This window comes from Pleurodeles waltl, chromosome 3_1 (genome assembly GCF_031143425.1).
Source record: "Pleurodeles waltl isolate 20211129_DDA chromosome 3_1, aPleWal1.hap1.20221129, whole genome shotgun sequence".
Taxonomy (NCBI): Eukaryota; Metazoa; Chordata; class Amphibia; order Caudata; family Salamandridae; genus Pleurodeles; species Pleurodeles waltl.
The window spans coordinates 1715461368-1715478687 of NC_090440.1; the positions used below are offsets into that span (position 1 = coordinate 1715461368).

General features: G+C 44.6%; 1 protein-coding gene across 2 annotated transcripts in view; it reads right to left on the reverse strand.

Moving 5' to 3' along the window:
- Positions 1-17320, reverse strand: part of UBE2F (ubiquitin conjugating enzyme E2 F (putative)) — a 1010525-nt gene that overhangs the window by 86305 nt on the left and 906900 nt on the right. The window lies entirely within an intron of this gene.

Sequence of the window (17320 nt, forward strand, 5' to 3'; positions counted from 1 at the left end):
TACTGCTTGAAATTTGCACCTCTTAATGTTAAATCCTCAAATGACAACTATTTAAGTTTGGGACCTTGATCTAGATATGAACTATCTTTGATTGTGGAGTCCTACAGAGGCCTCTGCTATTCCTAATCTTTTTTTGATAAGTATATTTGTCCTTTACTTATGCTGATCAAGAAGGGCCCATATTATTAGTATGCTATTTGATGCATTATGCAAACAGTACAACATAGTGCAAGTCAACCAAGAGGTGGGAATGGGGAACAATTGGTGACAACTGAATTGCCGCAAAACAGATGATTTGGATTTGCCCTTGGGGCCAACCAATGCCATCGTCCTACTCCCTGTGCCATTTCTTCCAGCAGATGTTATGCCAGTATGTGAAGTTAGAAACTTTGTATTTCTAATAGATTACTTTTTATACAGGAGATCCCATGTACCGCTTCCTCTCAACAGACATGAGAAGTATGGTTGTTAGGGTACTAGGTGAACCAAAATTATATAATGCGGATTCACTGCAACTTGTGATGTCCAACGAAATGGTCCACAAGCATTGGGAATGCAGAGGACACCCACTTCTGCCCATCAGAAAGTTTATCATGTTCTTAGAGACATCAGTTAAGTTCACTGGCTCAAACTGGCAAAAAAAGTGCAAAGTTTAAATGGCTCCATTTTACCTTGCAACAGAAAGCTTGTCTGCTTTAACATGTGTGAGGTAAGACCACAAACATTCTGTGTTATTTTAAATGAAGAAAAAGTAGGGACAAGCTGCTGGTTCTTGATTTCTATTGCTAGCTGTATTTTTCCACTTTCATCCACAGAGGAAATGAACTGCCTGTCTGGAATTATGCTGAATAAATATTTAATGTAACTGTTGATTATGATTCCACAAACAACACAAATGACATGGCTTCCTCATTGGATGGGACTAATAAATGTACAGTGAGTTTAGCCTGTGGTTTTTGGGACTTGATGGGTTTTGTTTCCACATATCAGCACCACTTTATCCAGATCCAATACATAAAGGTTGGCCAGACACCTAGTTCCAATATTGCCATTCACAGATTTTGATAAAATTACATTAAGCCCCAAGACCAAAGAGTGACTGCTAGACAGTCCCTTTTGGGGTCAGAGTTGAAAATTATTTGCATCTGGTTGGTTGCTCAAAGTAGTGCAGCAGTGAGAAAACAAGCATTTGCAATGCAATGGGTCTTGCATTTGCTTGCGTTAGCGTGTAAATTCCTAACTGGACTTTTCTTGCGAAATAAATTTAAAATGAAAAGTAAAACAGTTGACATAAGCAAGCTGATTAAAAGTGCCACAGCCACCAAGAGCATGAGCGCAAAGGAGAGACACAAAAGGAAAAAGAAGTTTGCTTGCAGTCAAACGTATCGGCAAACGTGCAATTATCCACGTAACAACCTAAAAATGGATTGGAATGTGGCCCAGAGTAACTACAAGTGACCGAAATTAACACCTATACTTTCTAGGTCAGCATTTCCAGACTTGACCCTCACAGCTTATTGTGCGATTAAATTCAATCTGCACTTCATTGATAAGGTGGTAACAAGGCCAAAGTATATGTGCCTGGTGGTGCCTGAGTTACAGTACAATGGTAACGTATCATCAAACAACACTTCTCGCTGGACTGCATATTTTTCAGGAATTACCTGCTTGTCATTAAGTCTCGGTCTGTAGTGGCACAGTGAGCAAACAAATAGCCAATTTTAACGTAGCCCACAATAATTACCAGTGGTAGAGGTCAATGGACCATTCCATCTATTAGCTGTATACTTAATTGATTTTACCATCACCAGGGTTGATATTACTTGACAATAATAGGCTCTGCCTATTGCATGTAATTTAAGTTAAATGTTAGCATTCATATCAACTGAAAATTAATTGTTAGGAATTATGCTATCCTAAAGAATTATTAGAAGTACATCACGAACATAACATTGTTCTAAATGGTTGTGGTCTGTGCAAGAGAAATCTAAACATAAAATTAATGCACTTTTCTTTAGCGACGAAGGGTCTGAGGAGAGTTTGGGAGGGAGAGTTGGAGTACATTTTCGCTGCCAAAAAATATTTGAAGATAGAGTCTTCTGTATCCTTCGAGTATTTATGGTTGTGTTGCTGACCACGAGGTACACATATAGTTATAGATGCTATACATACATATTTTATTGTGCATGTGTACAATAATGGTCTACCACTGTGACATCGGATCCCAATCAGCATAATTTAGAATCAGAAAACATACTGAGGGAGATGCACATCTTGTTCAGGATAGACAGAGCAAAGGAGGGGGTGGACTATCTCACACATGGATTACACATCAAGTAAGCACGGCGGGTGAGGATTGAGGCGAGTGGTGGGCATCTCACACAGGAAGAACGTGGAGAGTGGATAGCTCAGAGATGGACCAGAATGAAGACCACCGCGAAATACTAGTTGCCTCAAAATGTTTCCACACATTTGAGTCTGCCTGACAGGTGTTCGGTAGACCATGTGAAACTATTTGTGAATCTTATTGACATTTAAAAATCCAATCGAAAATTCTACTATCCCACCACCATTCTAATCAGAGTAGCAGCCTAAAAGGCCTTCAGAAGATTGGCCACGGAATGAAGAGCAGAAAAACTCAGTACAGGAAGGAATACTCAACTGGAACATGGTGAGGTCTTTTGCATCAATGATAGTACTAAGCTTTAGTGAAAGTACAAGCACATTGATTATATTTTGAATGAAAACACAATTAGGAACTGCTGCAATTTGCATTAAGCTATTATATATGCTCATGTGTTCCTTTGAACAACACTTGTAAATAGTAGCAGGAGACATTGCTGCTGTCTTACTAAATGATATATACATCCGTTCGCCAGAGCTTGTAGGGCATTGACCTGCTCATCAAAGTTCTGGATTGCATCCACGCAATGCATGGAGGCAAGCAAACTACCTCACAACATCTGCAAAAGGCTTTAAAATGGAATCTTGGCTGAGTTAAAATGTACTATGCACACATAAGGAAAAGGGTAACGCTTACTGGAACAACCGACATCAGATTCTTCACTAGTATGTCAAGCATTTCAGCACATTATGAAAGCTTTGTAGCGCTTACCTCGTTCTACTTAAATATTTGTCTACCACTTGCTAAGACTTTCCTTTGTTGATTCTTTCTACGAAACAAGGCTCTCCATTATAAAATAAAACTCTAGGCTCTACTTCTTTTCTGATATATGAAAATATCACTGGTATCCTGAAAGAGGTCACTCAAGAACAACTGACTAGTCAAAACAATTACAAATGGTACTGCAGACCTTCAGAACAACTAATCCTGACATTATAAGGAAGTATTTGACTTCAAGGCCACCACATCAATGAGCCTCACACATTACATAAAGGTGGGCAGAAAAAATATGGACTCCTGCAACCCAAACAGGCATCAGCAAAGATATTACACCTCGCCTTTTGGCTTGGCCGATACAGACTTACTGGCTCTGCGAAGGTTATTTGGTTACCTATATGCTGTTACGTATAGGTAAATAAGTTTGATGTTGCATGTGTGTGCTTGAATCACACATATGCATCATAACAACAACAGCTGAGCATCCCCATATATGCACATGCTTTAAATTAATATATATATAGTGAGTCAAAAAGAATTTTCTTTTTAGTAAATGAATCACGGGTCTCGCAGCAAACTGCAGCCGCAAAGCTCACCACAAAAGAAATAGAAATAAAGAACTGGGAGGGTGCGAGGAGAGGGAAGACTAAGGGATAAAGGAGAGGAACACAGAGTGCTGGCTAAGATTTGAGTGAGGAAGTACCATACGAGGCAGATGGCAAGAAACCCATACACTCATAATTAATGAGTGCACAAAGAAAACGTAAAACATTGTTCCCTGAATGCGAGCAGTGAAAGTATTCACTTATCCAGTATACTAGCTATGCTCTAGTGGAGGGACAAATACAAGAGAAAGAAGCTAGACCATAGTATAAAAGAAGCAAGCTAATGAGACTGAAAATAAATCCAACCAATTGCAAGCAATGGTTTGTGCTAAAGCCCTGTGCAATTATTGGTACTTTGCACTATAGATATTGACAACAACTGACAGGTAAAAGTGGTTTGTACACCGGACCTAAACAAAAAAAAGTAGTACCTTCGGAAACAAGGGATTAAAATTGACATTTAAAAAGCAGCAAATAGGGTTACCTTAACAATGCTTACAAAAATAACATTAATCCACATGTTCCATACACACTTCACACAATGTCTAGCCCAGTCTTTCCCAAACTGTGGGTCACAAGCCAATTTTTGGTGAATTGTAGGAGTCCAACCAACAAATAAAGATGTCTTCAAAGTCTGAATTTATTGTGTCATATTACTGCGTTTCAGTGAGAGGTCAAATATCAGCCTATGTCTTCTAACAAATTGCTGTTTTTTTTTTTTTTTTTTTAAACATGGGGACTGGTGTTTATCAAATCTTCTCATTTTGCAGTCATAGAAAGAAAAGTAATGTGAATTGTGTGACAATCTTGCTGGGGTACAGAGTGTGTGAGAATAAAGGCTGGAGGATATTATTGTATGTAGCACATCAAACTGTAACTAACAGTAAACGAACTGTACAAATTCAGAAGTTCAAGAACCCCAAATAAAGCAAATTTTTTGGGAATTCTGAAACGTGAAGGAAACAAAGATTTTAATAAGGTCAAAACAAAGACACTCCCTGCGTGATGCGCAAATGATGGGAAACAATTTCCACACATTTTTATTTGTTTGCAATATAGTTTTATAAGTAAAACTGTATGCTTGTGCAAATTTAATGTCATTTCAATGTGAAGTCTGTTGTCTGTAAATGATAATGCAATACCACACAACGCTGCCGTTATATTAAAAATTAAAATCGCCCGCCTCATGTCCATAGGTAGGTCACGAAAGTTTGTCATGCTGAAAAGTACGTCGTAGTTCCAAAAGGTTTGGGAGCGCTGATCAAGCCCATTCGGCACAGTAAATGTGTGTCATACTCAAATTTTAAAAATCATGCAAAACATTTTTGACAATTTTGAAAGGCGGGTGCTGCTTCTGAATGTTCTTAGGACAAAGATTTGTCGACTAGTTTCGATTTTCAAAACCTGTTTGGAAAAAGGGTTAACAGGCCTTCTGACACGCCTATACTTCCCGCTGCACAGATTTATTTTAGGTCACAGAAGTGGCAACGCCTGGACTAAAACGCTGTAAGTATTCGGATGTCTGGCAAGCACTCCCCAAGGACATCGAAAATTTGTGTTGACAGATCTGGGGGAAACTTTGCATTACCTTTCGAAATCATCCCTATTTTAAGCCTCCTCAAATAACGAATCTGGTATGTGGTGTTTGAGGGTCGACTTGACAGGAAAACGAATTTGGTTTGTACTTAATCCAGAAATCACAGCCAGAATGTAAAATGGGGGTTAGTTGAACACAAGCATTTCCACACCTGTCTCAGAAGCGCCAGTGATCAGATACATGGCCTAAAATCAGATGCTTGTGTTCAAAAAAAGCATTTTCATTTCAAAAGTAAGTTCAGATTGGACGAAAGGGAGGGCAAAATAAAAGGATGCAATAAGTATAAGAACAGGTAAGAACAGGTATTTTGTTTGTCGCAGCGTTTCTAGGATTTTGCTGAAATTCTAAGAGAGACATGGACGTGTCTGGTAGCAAAACAATCTGCCATAACAGGCGCACTCCTGTGGTATCCAGGGATTCCCCGACTGGGGCCATTTAATTAGTTCGTTCAATTCCCAGCCACCCTCTTGTCACAGAGAGGTTGGCTTGGCAGTCGCGGGTCAGGTAATATTTGCTAACAGTCCAAGAAGGCAGCCAACAGCTCCCCCACCCCTATTAACGACCTCCAGGGACTCTTTAAAGTACATTTCTAACTAGCGGCGAGGGGGGTGCCTCCCCGCCTGCTACCAACCACATGATTTTCAAGTCAAAGCTTCTCCAGAAGCCTTTGCCCACCGTTCCCTGGAGCATGGCTAGAATTAAAATCTTCTTCAAAGCCTCTCGTTAGTGAGAATTCGACGTTTGAAAGGCAGCGGGGGCGACGGAGCCGTGTAAAAAAAACCTCCGGAGAAAAAGTATGCATTCTAAACTGGTAGAAAAACACACGGATAAAAGGCGCATTGAAGACCTACAATCAGAGAGTGGAATGAGAACACCTTACTCGGCTTGCACAGAAGCCTTTCAATGGAAACAAATAAGAGTCCCTGGTATCTGTGTTCATCAAAGGTTTCTGGAAGAGCTTGTAAAGGCCTGGTACTTTATGCTGCAATAAAAACCCAGTGCTAGCACACTTCATTGCCAATCAGTACATTGGTGTAGGAAAGTGCCACTGTTGGCATGGTTACCCCCACTTTTTGCCTAGTGTTGATGCCAACTTGAAAAGTGGGCTGGGACCCTGCAAACCAGGCCCCAGCCCCAGTGTTCTTTCCCTAAAACTGTACCCTTGTTTCCACAATTGGCACAGCCCTGGCACCCAGTTAAGTCCCTTGTAAAAGGAACCCATGGTACCAAGGGCCCTGTGGCCAGGGAAGGTCTCTAAGGGCTGTAGCATGTATTATGCCACCATAGGGGACCCCTCACCAAGCACATACATACTGCCTTGCAGCTTTTGTGCGCTGGTGAAGAGAAAAAGACAAAGTCGACTTGACATCCCTCTCAGGGTGCCATGCCCACATATCACTACCTGTGGCATAGGTAAGTCACTCCTCTAGCAGGCCTTACAACCCTAAGGCACTATACCACAGGTGAGGGCATAGCTGCATGAGCAATCTACCCCTGCAGTGTCTGAGTCCATTCTTAGACACTGTAAGTGCAGTGTAGCCATATTCAGTATATGGTCTGGGAGTTTGTCATTATGAACTCCACAGCTCCATATGGCTTCATTAAATACTGGGAAGATAGGTATCAAACTTCTCAGTACAATAAACCCACACTGATGCTAGTGTGGGATTTATTGAATGCACACAGAGGGCATCTTGGAGATGCCCCCTGTTTGATAACCAAACTGCTAGTGTAGGACTGACCGGTCTGTGCCAGCCTGCCACTTTCAGACAAGTTTCTGACCACACGGGGTGAGTGCCTTTGTGCATCCTGTGGTCAGAAACAAAGCCTGTCCTGGGTGGAGGTGCTTCACATTTCCCCCCTACATGAACTGTAACACTGGGCGGTGAGCCTCAAAGGCTCAAGCCTTGGTTTACAGAGCCCCAAGGCACTTCAGCTAGTTGGGATGCCTGCCCCCCACCGGACAAAGCCCCACTTATGCCAGCAAGTCCGGCAGTAAAATTGGGAAAAACAGGGAGAAGTGACCACCTCAGCCAGGACCACCCCTAAGGTGTTTAGAGCTGAGGTGACCGCCTCCCTGCAGAATCCACCATCTTGGTTTGATGGGCAGGGTCCAATAGGATTAGGTTTGTGCCCCCCTCCGCAAAGGGAGTGGGCACAAGGAGGGTGTAGCCACCCTCAGGGCCAGTAGCCATTTGCTACTGCGCTCTGACCCCTAAAACACCCCTGAATCTATGATTTAAGGGCCTCCCTGAACCCGGCTCACCAAATTATTGGCGACCTACAAGAAGGACTGCTTAACTAAAACCCCCAGCAGAGAAGGAGGAAGACAATTGCTTTGGCCCCAGCCCTACTGGCCTGTCTCCTGCTTCAAAGAACCTGCAAAAGAGCAGCAATGCGTCCAGTGGGACAAGCGACCCCTGCCCAACTCCAGAGGACTGCCCTGCATACAAAAGGGCCAAGAACTCCTGAGGACAGCGGCTCTGTCTAAGAAAACCTACAACCAAGGACTCCTACCTCACTCCGGATGTACGAGTCCTGTGCACCCGACGCCCACGGCCTGTGTCCAGGTGGTCCACCCAGCAAGAGAGGGTTTCCCCCAGGCAATTGCGAGGAAGTGCCCACCCTGGGTTGACCTCTCTACCCCTCCACGATGACTGGAGAGGGAATTCCGAGGACCCCCCTGACCACGAAGCTCCAGACAAAGATATTCGACGCCTAAAGACACACTGCACCCGCAGCCCACAGGCCTTGAAGAAACCAACACCCAGGGTTCCTGCGTTCAGCAGGCAGCCATCCTTCCTGTCTGACCGGTGGTGTGCCCGAGACACCCCCCTGGACCTTGCCTGTAGCCTCTGAGTGACCCCCCGGGTTTTCCTCGTAGACCAGCATTGAAAACCCGATGTCCTGTCTGCACCCGGCTGCCCCAGTGCCGCTGAGTGTGTGTGTTTGGTGCAAACCTGTGGCCCTTTCAGTGCTCTTCTAATCGCCCTGCTCTGCCCTCAGAGGCTCCATAGGAGCCCACATTAAAATTGCTCACCTTTGACATCTGCACCCGGCCGGCCCCGTGTTGCTGGTGGTGGGAGTTTGGGGTTAACTTGAACCCCAACGGTGGACTTCCTAAAACCCGAGACTGAAACTGTAAGTGTTGTACTTACCTGCTTAACGATTTAACATATCTTCCCCCGAGGAACTGTTTCTGAAAATTATAGTGTTCATTTTTAAAACAGATCATTACCAATATTTAAAAAACTGTATTACTTACCTATTTCAAAGTACTGTTGATACATATGTGAAATACGAATCTATTGAAGTACTTACCTGCAACTTGAATCTTGTGGGTCTAAAAATAAACTAAGAAACATATATTTTTGATACATAAAACCCACTGATCTGGAGTTAAGTCATTGAGTGTGTGCTTCTTCTGTTGTTTGTGTGTGTACAACAAATGCTTTGCACTACCCTCTGATAAACCTAACTGCTCGACCACACTTCCACAAGCGAAAGCATTAGTATTATCTACTTTAGCCTCTGTTAAGCCTCTGGGGAACCCCTGGACTCTGCACACTATATCATACTTTGATATAGTATATACAGAGCCAGCTTCCTACAATTGGCAACAGCTTGCCAGAGTGTAGCTTCTGATGAAAAACAGAATGCCGGGAAAGGTAAGAAAATATCATTTGGGGTGCAGGAGCATATGTCCACCATTACAAGATGGCAAGATGTCCGTTTAAGAGCAGGGCTCCAATCAACTTGGAACAATCTAGCAATATCCAGCCCGAACCTGAAATTTCCCCCACTAAAGTAACAGGAGTTTTGGATTCTGTTAAAGACATGGAGGCAAATATTACAGCCAGTCTTCTTTACTAATACATCTCTACCAGCAAAGATAAACACAACATGGATGAAAAAAAATCACAACACATATAAACCGTGGTCATTTTTCTAATTTCCTGGTGACCTCAGAGGTAAGCCACCAATCCGTGGCTACATATTATTATCACCATCTCTGCAGAACAGCAAGTCTCTTTTTGGTTTTGTTGGCATTGCAAAGTATTACATGATTTTTACTAAACTAATAAAATGTGTTATTAGCTTGCATGATAATAAGAACGAGGCTATTTATACTGTGTGATGTTTTACCCTATAGCTACAGCACCTCACTGTGGAGAGGCTTTTACTTTCAGATTATTAAAGAACAAGTTACTTACCTTTGGTAACACATTATCTGGTAAAGGCAATATCTAACCACAGATTCCTTGCTTTTGAATATCCCAGGAGTCGGAATGGATCTGGAGGATTTTTGCGTGAGCAGTACCCCCTACACGCTGGTAGATGGCGTTGATCGGCTCCGCAAGCCACCTGCACCGGAAGTGGCGTAGTGGTCACCTATATAGGCGCCACTTTGGCACACTGACGTCAGTTAATTTTCACAACTTTCCAAACAAGGAATGTGGAGCCATGAAGTGCACCAACACTGGTGTGTCCAAACTAGGGCCCTGAAAGAGAGTATCCTTACCCATAGAAATCGGTCTGCAGAGTGGGGAGGATGGGTGGGTCAGTAGGGAATCTGTGCCTAGATACTGTCTACCAGATAATCTACAGCAGATTCCTTACATTTGAATAGGCACCCAAGCAATACTATCACTGTGGTGGGCTGCGGACAATTTTTTAGAATAAGAAGTGCTGCAGGACCGAACTGGCAAAATACATGTCCCTTCAGAACCGACTGTCCAGGCAGTAATGTTTGGTGAACGTGTGCAGTGATGCTCACAGTGGTGCCTGGCAGATGTCCAGGAATTGGATTCCACACGCTAACGTAGTGGTCGCAGCTTTGCCTCCAGTAGGATGAGCCTGTAAGCCCTCAGGAGCCTGTTTTTTGGCCAGTGCGTAGAATAATTTCATACACAGAACAACCCAGTTCGAAATGGTTTGTTTCTGCACTGCTGGACCTTTCTTTGCTCCAGTATACCCCACAAAGAGTTGGTCGTCCACCAGGAACTCTTTTGTGCAGTCAAGATAGAACGACAATGCTCTTTTTGGGTCCAGCTGGTGGAGTCTCTTCTTTGGAGGGAAATGGAGGAGCATAGAAGGTAGGCAAGGTGACTGGCCCACATGAAATGGTGTCACCACTTTCTGCAGGAACTGAGGCCCTAGTGCAAAGCACCAGTTTGTCTGGGAAAAGAGACAGGAATAGAAGCTTGGATGACAAAGCCTGAAGCTCACTCACTTTCTGGGCACGTTATTTCCACTAGAAAGGCTGTCTTGATGGTGAGCAGCCAGAGGGGACAATTATGAAGAGGCTCAAAAGGAGCACACATTGGGTAAGTGGGAATCAAATTAAGGTCTCACTGAGGCATAATGAAGGGTGAAGGGGGAAACATATGTACAAGTCCATTTAAGGATCTATTTACAATAGGGAACTTAAATAACGAGGGTTGGCCAGGCAGCCGCACGAAAGTAGACAGAGCAGAAAGGTAACCCTTAAGAGTATCCCGAACAGAGCCCTGCTGGGCAAGGGTGGGAATAAAGAGAAGAACATCAGAAAGAGAAGTAGAATGGGGATTGATAGGCTTTTCTGTTCAATAATTTACAAATTTTTAACATCGACAGGCGAATACCGTCTTGGTCGAGGGACGCCTGGCTGAAAGAATAACAATGCAGACTTCTGGAGGAAGGTCGAAGGCTGTCAACTGTCACCACTGATTCGTCACGCAAGAAGGCAAATAGTTGGCAGGTTTGGGTGGAGGACCCTTCCCTGCTACTGCAACAGAAGATCCTCCCAAAGGGGCAGCCTGATTGGAGGATCTATGCTCAAGTGCGGAAGCTCAGGATACCAGACTCTCCTTGCCCACTCCGTAGGCACAAGAATGACTTGGTCCTGGTTGTTCCAGATCTTCTTGAGAACTCTGGGCAGGAGTGGTATGGTCGAAAGGTGTACAGGAGGCCTGAGCGCCACTCGAGACGAAGAGAGTCTCTGAGCGATAGCTGCCTTGGAAACTCCAGCGCATAAAACTGCTTACATTGAGCGTTCTCTTTGGAGGCAAATAAATGTAACCATGGCTCTACCCACTGCTGAAAGAGACCTTGCGCTATCTCCGGATGGAGAGGTCACTCATGATCTGCTAGGCATCAACAGCTGAGTTTGTCTAATCTGGAGCTCAGAGAACCTGCCAGGTGTTGAACCACCAGGGACATGCCCTGCTGTTCAAGCCATGTCTAAAGACGCATGACTAAGGGTCCACAACCACACCCGCCCTGCTTATTGCAGTACCACATAGTGGTGGTGGTGTTCGTGAACACCTGCATTAGCTTTCCCTTGATGGATGGTAGAAAGACTTTCAATGCCAGTCGGATAGCTTGGGGCTCCAGCATGTTGATGTTCGGCCCGGATTCCACCTCTCTCAGATGGCCGTCCCAACCCAGGAGTGATGCATCTGTCACTACTGTGAGATCTGGTTGGGGAATGGGAAAGGGTCTGCCTCTGACCCAACTGCGGTTTGTGAGCCACCACTGCAAGTCTTTTGCTCTTTCCTCTGAGATCTGGACCATGTCGAAGAGATTCCCCTGACGCTGCATTCACTGGAACTTCAGGTCCCACCGCATAGCCCGCATATGCCACCTAGCATGTGTCATTAGCAGGACGCAGGAAGCCATGAGGCCCAGCAGCCAGTCATTCGCACTCAAATCTAGGATAGAGGCTGAAACATCAATATCATAGCCTGAATATCCTGGACTTGATGTTCTGGAGGATAAGCCCGGAACTGCACTGTGTCCAGATCTGCTCTAAGGAAAGGGAGCATCTGAGAGGGAGTCAGGTGTGACTTCAAAACGTTTGTAGTGAACCCCAGTGAATGCAGGAGATCCACCATAGTCTGGAGGTCGGAGACAAAATCCAGGAGCGAGGTCGCCTTCAATAGCCAGTCGTCGATATAGGGTAAGACTGAGACCCCTGATTGCTGCAGCACCGACATCACATTGGTGAACACCCCAGGTCCACTGGTAAGGCCAATTGGGAGCACTGTGAACTGAAAGTGCTTGTGGCCAGCAGTAAACTGCAGGTAATGCCTCTCTGCAGGCAGGATAGGAATATGGAAATACACATCCTGCTAGCCCAACGCTACCATCCACTCTCTTTAATCTAAGGCAGAGAAAACCTGGGCCAAAGTGAACATCTTAAATTTCTCCCTTTTGAGGAAGTGATTAAGGCTTCAAGGGTCTAGGATAGGCTGAAGACTTGTTTTTTTGCGTGTCAAAAAGTAGCAGGGATAGCAACCACTGCCTACTTCTGATATCAGAACCGTCTCTATAGCTCCCTTGGACAAGAGAGCTGCGACTTCCTCACAGAGCAAGTATAGATGAACCTCCATCAGCCGATCCTGTGTTGATGGAATAGTGGGAAGGGGAAGATTCGAAGGGGAGGGAGTAGTCCCTTCGAATGATCTGCAAGACCCACCTGTCTGATATGATGGACTGCCACTGGTGGAGATCATGGCGGGTTCTTCAAAACTGGACACCCATGACCTTTCAGGGTAAGATTAGGGGGACGTGGAGACTGCAGCTGCTGGGGTGGGGGTGGTGGTTGTGGCAGACCTCAAGTTACCTGACCTACAGGGTCAGAATGCACCGCACCCACACGTAGCTTGGGGAGCTTTTGCAGGACGGTGGCTGACATAGGGTTGGGCATGAAAGGGGCAAAAGGCAGACTGGGGGCTTGGGGCCATTGAGAGGCCCAGGGACCTGGCTTTAGACCGCAAGTCCTTCAAAACGCTCCAGCGCCATGTCCGCCTTCTCTCTGAAGAGATGTGTACCATCAAAGGGCATGTCCATAAGGTCTGCCTGAACATCCTCTGAAAAGCCTGATGTCCTCAGCCAGATGTGACGTTGAAGCGACAGAGTCGATGAAACCCGTCTGCCCAGCGAGTCGGTCGTGCCCAACCACAACTAATGGTGAACTTGGCTGCATCTCTCCCATCTTTGACTGCTCGGGAGAGAATGGCCCGGGCCTCTCTGGGACATGTGCCAGCACTTGCACAATACTATCCAACAGTGTGTGGGAATAATTGCCCAATAAGCATGCAGTGCTCAATGACAGCAATGCAGGCTGGTGGAAGAAAACATATTCTTGCCTAAGGTAAGTCTCTTGGACTCCCTGTCCGGAGGAGCGGCAAGGAATGCGCCATGGGAGGTCAAGGCTTGGACAACCACGCTCTCAGGGGTAGGATGTTGGGTGAGCAAAGTTGGGTCCCCAGTTTTCGGGTGATGGCGGCGGGCAACTGTCCAGTTCATAGGAGCCCCTTGCTGGGCTTCGACCAGGTTCCCAGCAGGATATTAAAGTGCTTCGTTAAAAGGGAGCAAGGGTTCGGATGAGGAAGTTCTTCTGCCAAAATGTTATTCATAACTGCCACAGAGGGTAGTTCAAGGTCCAGGAACTTAGTCGCCCTTTTCACCACCATAGCATACGATACTCCCTCCTCCCTAGTCACGGTAGCAGGAGAAAGCATACCAGTATCTGGAGAGGTATTGAGTCCACTGGCATCTCCCAATTCCTCACACCAGTCCATGTTCGATTCCCGGCCCGACCCTTTAGAATAGCTGGTATTCTAAAGGGTCCAGCGATCCTCCTATTCTTCTCCGAGACCAAGTCCTTCAGAATAGGGCTCAGATGCCGACCTAGGACATGTGGATCCTGTCGGCACAGGAAATGGTGTCATTCCTTTCTAGTTCTGCACTGGATTTGGGAATCCAAATTGGGTGGGCACCGCCGGAAGCATTGGCATCGGGACCGGCGCCAGGGAAGGTTGTGGTGGCCAACACGTGAGTCCGTCCGGATCTGTGATCGAGTCGAGGCCTGGACCGTTGGTGCAGAAACTGATGGGGCCCCCTCCAATGCTGCAGGGCCCAAAGGGGCTCTCAGGGGCCCCACTCAAATACATAGCACATAGCCTCATAAAATTCCCTGAGCATCCCGATGAACTGGAGTGGAATGAAACAAACTTGGAGCTCCTGGAGCTGTCCGGCAAACATCCTCTCGATTAGGACAGGGACCTCCTAGGAGACGCACGATTCGGCGTAGTCTGTCAGGCCGCTAGCAGCTTCAGGGACCACTTTGTCAAAGCCTTCAGTGCCATGGCCCGGCAGTCCGAGCACGACTTGGGAGTCGAGATTGCACTAAAGGCACCACAAAAGACCAAATGAGGGTCTGTAACCGTCATGACATGGTGACAGCCACCACACGGTTTAAAACCTGTCTTCCTTGAAGACCTCCTGGACACACCAGGAGGTAAAACCAAGAATTTGACAAAATGTTGAAATAATTCTGTCAAATACTAATAGAAGAGTAGCTCTTCCCTGGATCAGTGCTAACTGGTGCGGAAAAAAAAGTAATGACATCAGTGCATCGAGGTGGCACCTATATAGGATGATGTCGCATGGAGTTAATCGACACCACCTACCAACGCGTACGGTACTGCTCACACAAAAATCTTCCATATCCAGTCTGAAGCGTGGGAAATTAAAAAGTAAGGAATCTGCGGCTAGATGTCTCTATCAAATACACTCTCCATAGCACTATGTTCAGATTGAGCGCACATCTATTGACAAACGTGTGCCTCTTTTGTTCACAGCATGCACTTGTAGCGTTGAGCAGGCTTGCTGACAGACATATGGTGATACTTTGCAGCGCATGTCCTGTCAGTCAGGGTGGCGGTTTTCACCCCTGAGACACTAGCTTCTTGTGAACGCTCCCCTCAGCAACAGATTTCTCAGGCAGGCGGCTGAAACTGGATAATAAACGCAGACATTCCTTAGTTCAGGCTAGTGCATGCTTTATTCTTTACCTATTAACTATTATTTTCTCGCTTTCTAAATTTAATTAACTGGCTATAATAAAAGGACCGCAAAATAGATGATTTGTTTATCTTCCTTTGATTACTCACCTTGAGTGCAGTATGGAGGGAAACAGATCAGACTGACCTTAATAGGCTTTCAGTTCCCACCTCCTCTGTGTTCAGAGTTTCAAGACTCGCATTCCTTCGTGAAAGAGGACAACTGAGAAAGTCACAGAGAGCATGAGACTGCCAATGAGGGTAAAGTAACTGGAAGAAAAGTCATCAATTCAGGATGCACTTATTCTATTGCAGCATCATTTAACAAGCTGATAAACTATTGCCCTTCCTTGTCCAAGAGAAGAGTCTCAAACCTCTTATTGAAGCAGATCCTAATCTTTTAAACAGAAACAGTCATCTTCAAGGAAAAGATGTGCTGAGGCATCTTGTGCACCATTTCAGTTGTCTCTACCTTTGAATAAAGAGGCTCTTGAAATTTCACAAAACAAACTGAAGAGCTTGTCCTTCCTAGGAGATCAATTTCTCAGGCATCAAGTAGGGAAGACTGTTGCTTAAATTGACCCCTCTGACTCTGATTCACTCTGACTCACTTACAGTCCATCTTGGAGTTACACATAAGCTATCATCGAGAACACCGGTGGATCCAGCTTTGATTGCCTTATGAAAAAAAGGGTTAAGACCTTAAGAAAAGTATTGACAAAGCACTTCTTCCATGACAAGATAATCTTTTGATGTACCTCAGGGCAGAAGCAAGTGTCCCTCCTTAATAATACATAATACATAGTATACTCACACAAATACCATGGCAATGGAAGTGATGACAACCGCAAATTCCCCACTATGGTACAACTCTTCTCCCCATAACACAGTTATTATCATCACTATTAACATACTCTTCAACCCACAAAAAGTGAAATTTGTTGTCTGTTTTCTTCTTTTTGCTCCCTCTTAGGGCAGATATATGAACATGACCATTCACTTATTCGGCACAAATTAATTAGATCACTATTAGTATTTTCAGAACTGCCAATATATAGGTCAATGTCTAGAGTGAATTTACCCAGCTGTTCAACTGTTTCTCAACCACTGACTATGATGTCTTATCGTCTTTGTAAGTTCTCTGATTTACATCTAATGTATGTGAATGACAATTCAAAGTGGATGTGATGAGGACAGCAAGTACAGAGTTAGAAAGGAGTGACAACATGCTTTTCTTTCTTTTTGTACGTACTATACTTCTTATATGACTAGCAAGCTCACGTGTTATATCTGCACTATCTTATATTATGGCATGTTCATTGTTTAAATATGATTTCATTGCTGGACAGAGCTACATCATGTGTGTACACAATTGGGCTTTTTGATGGGCTAACCACAACATTCCTGTCTTCTAGTTTGCTATTAATACCTATATACTATTATGCGTTATTATTGTAAACTTCAAGACAATGTTTGTTTTGAAGTGGGGTAAACAATCCACCCCATACATGCAATGTGCTGCTGAATATAATCAATACAAATCTTCAAAAAATATAATGGGGCCCCTAACACAAATGATAGAATTAACTGAGGATGCAGCCCTACTGTATCTCCAGTGAAGTAAAGTTTCCTAGTATACGCGGATGGAGTCGGAGAGAGATCTACCTGTTCAGCAATGCCAAAGCAACTGTTTCTGCTGAAAGTAGGAACATAAACCTAATGAGGAGTGAGCTCAGGTTAGCTGATATGGTAGAGAAACAATTATGCCCTGATGTGGAAAGACAACTTTTTGGTGACCATTTTGTTAGATATTTCAGCATAAGCACTATCCTCCACATCGCCTGATAAAGCATAACAGATTTAAAAAAAGGTTTTTGCCCCTCATATTTTTACAATAGCTGGTTGAGGAAGAGCTGGCTCACCTGACCTGCCTACTCTAAACTCCTTCAAACCAACGTTTTATTCTCTCAGTGGCAGCCACTTGGCAAGGGAGAGTGACAGGCCAGGTTACACACCGTTTTTTCCCCAACAAGAAAATCAGTACAAAGGAAGGTATCAAAAAGGATGAGACCCAACACACAAAAATTCAGTTTAGTATTATTGTGATTATATAGTGCTTACTATCCCTGACGAGGTGTCAAATCACTTTTCGGCAAGTAGCACGCTA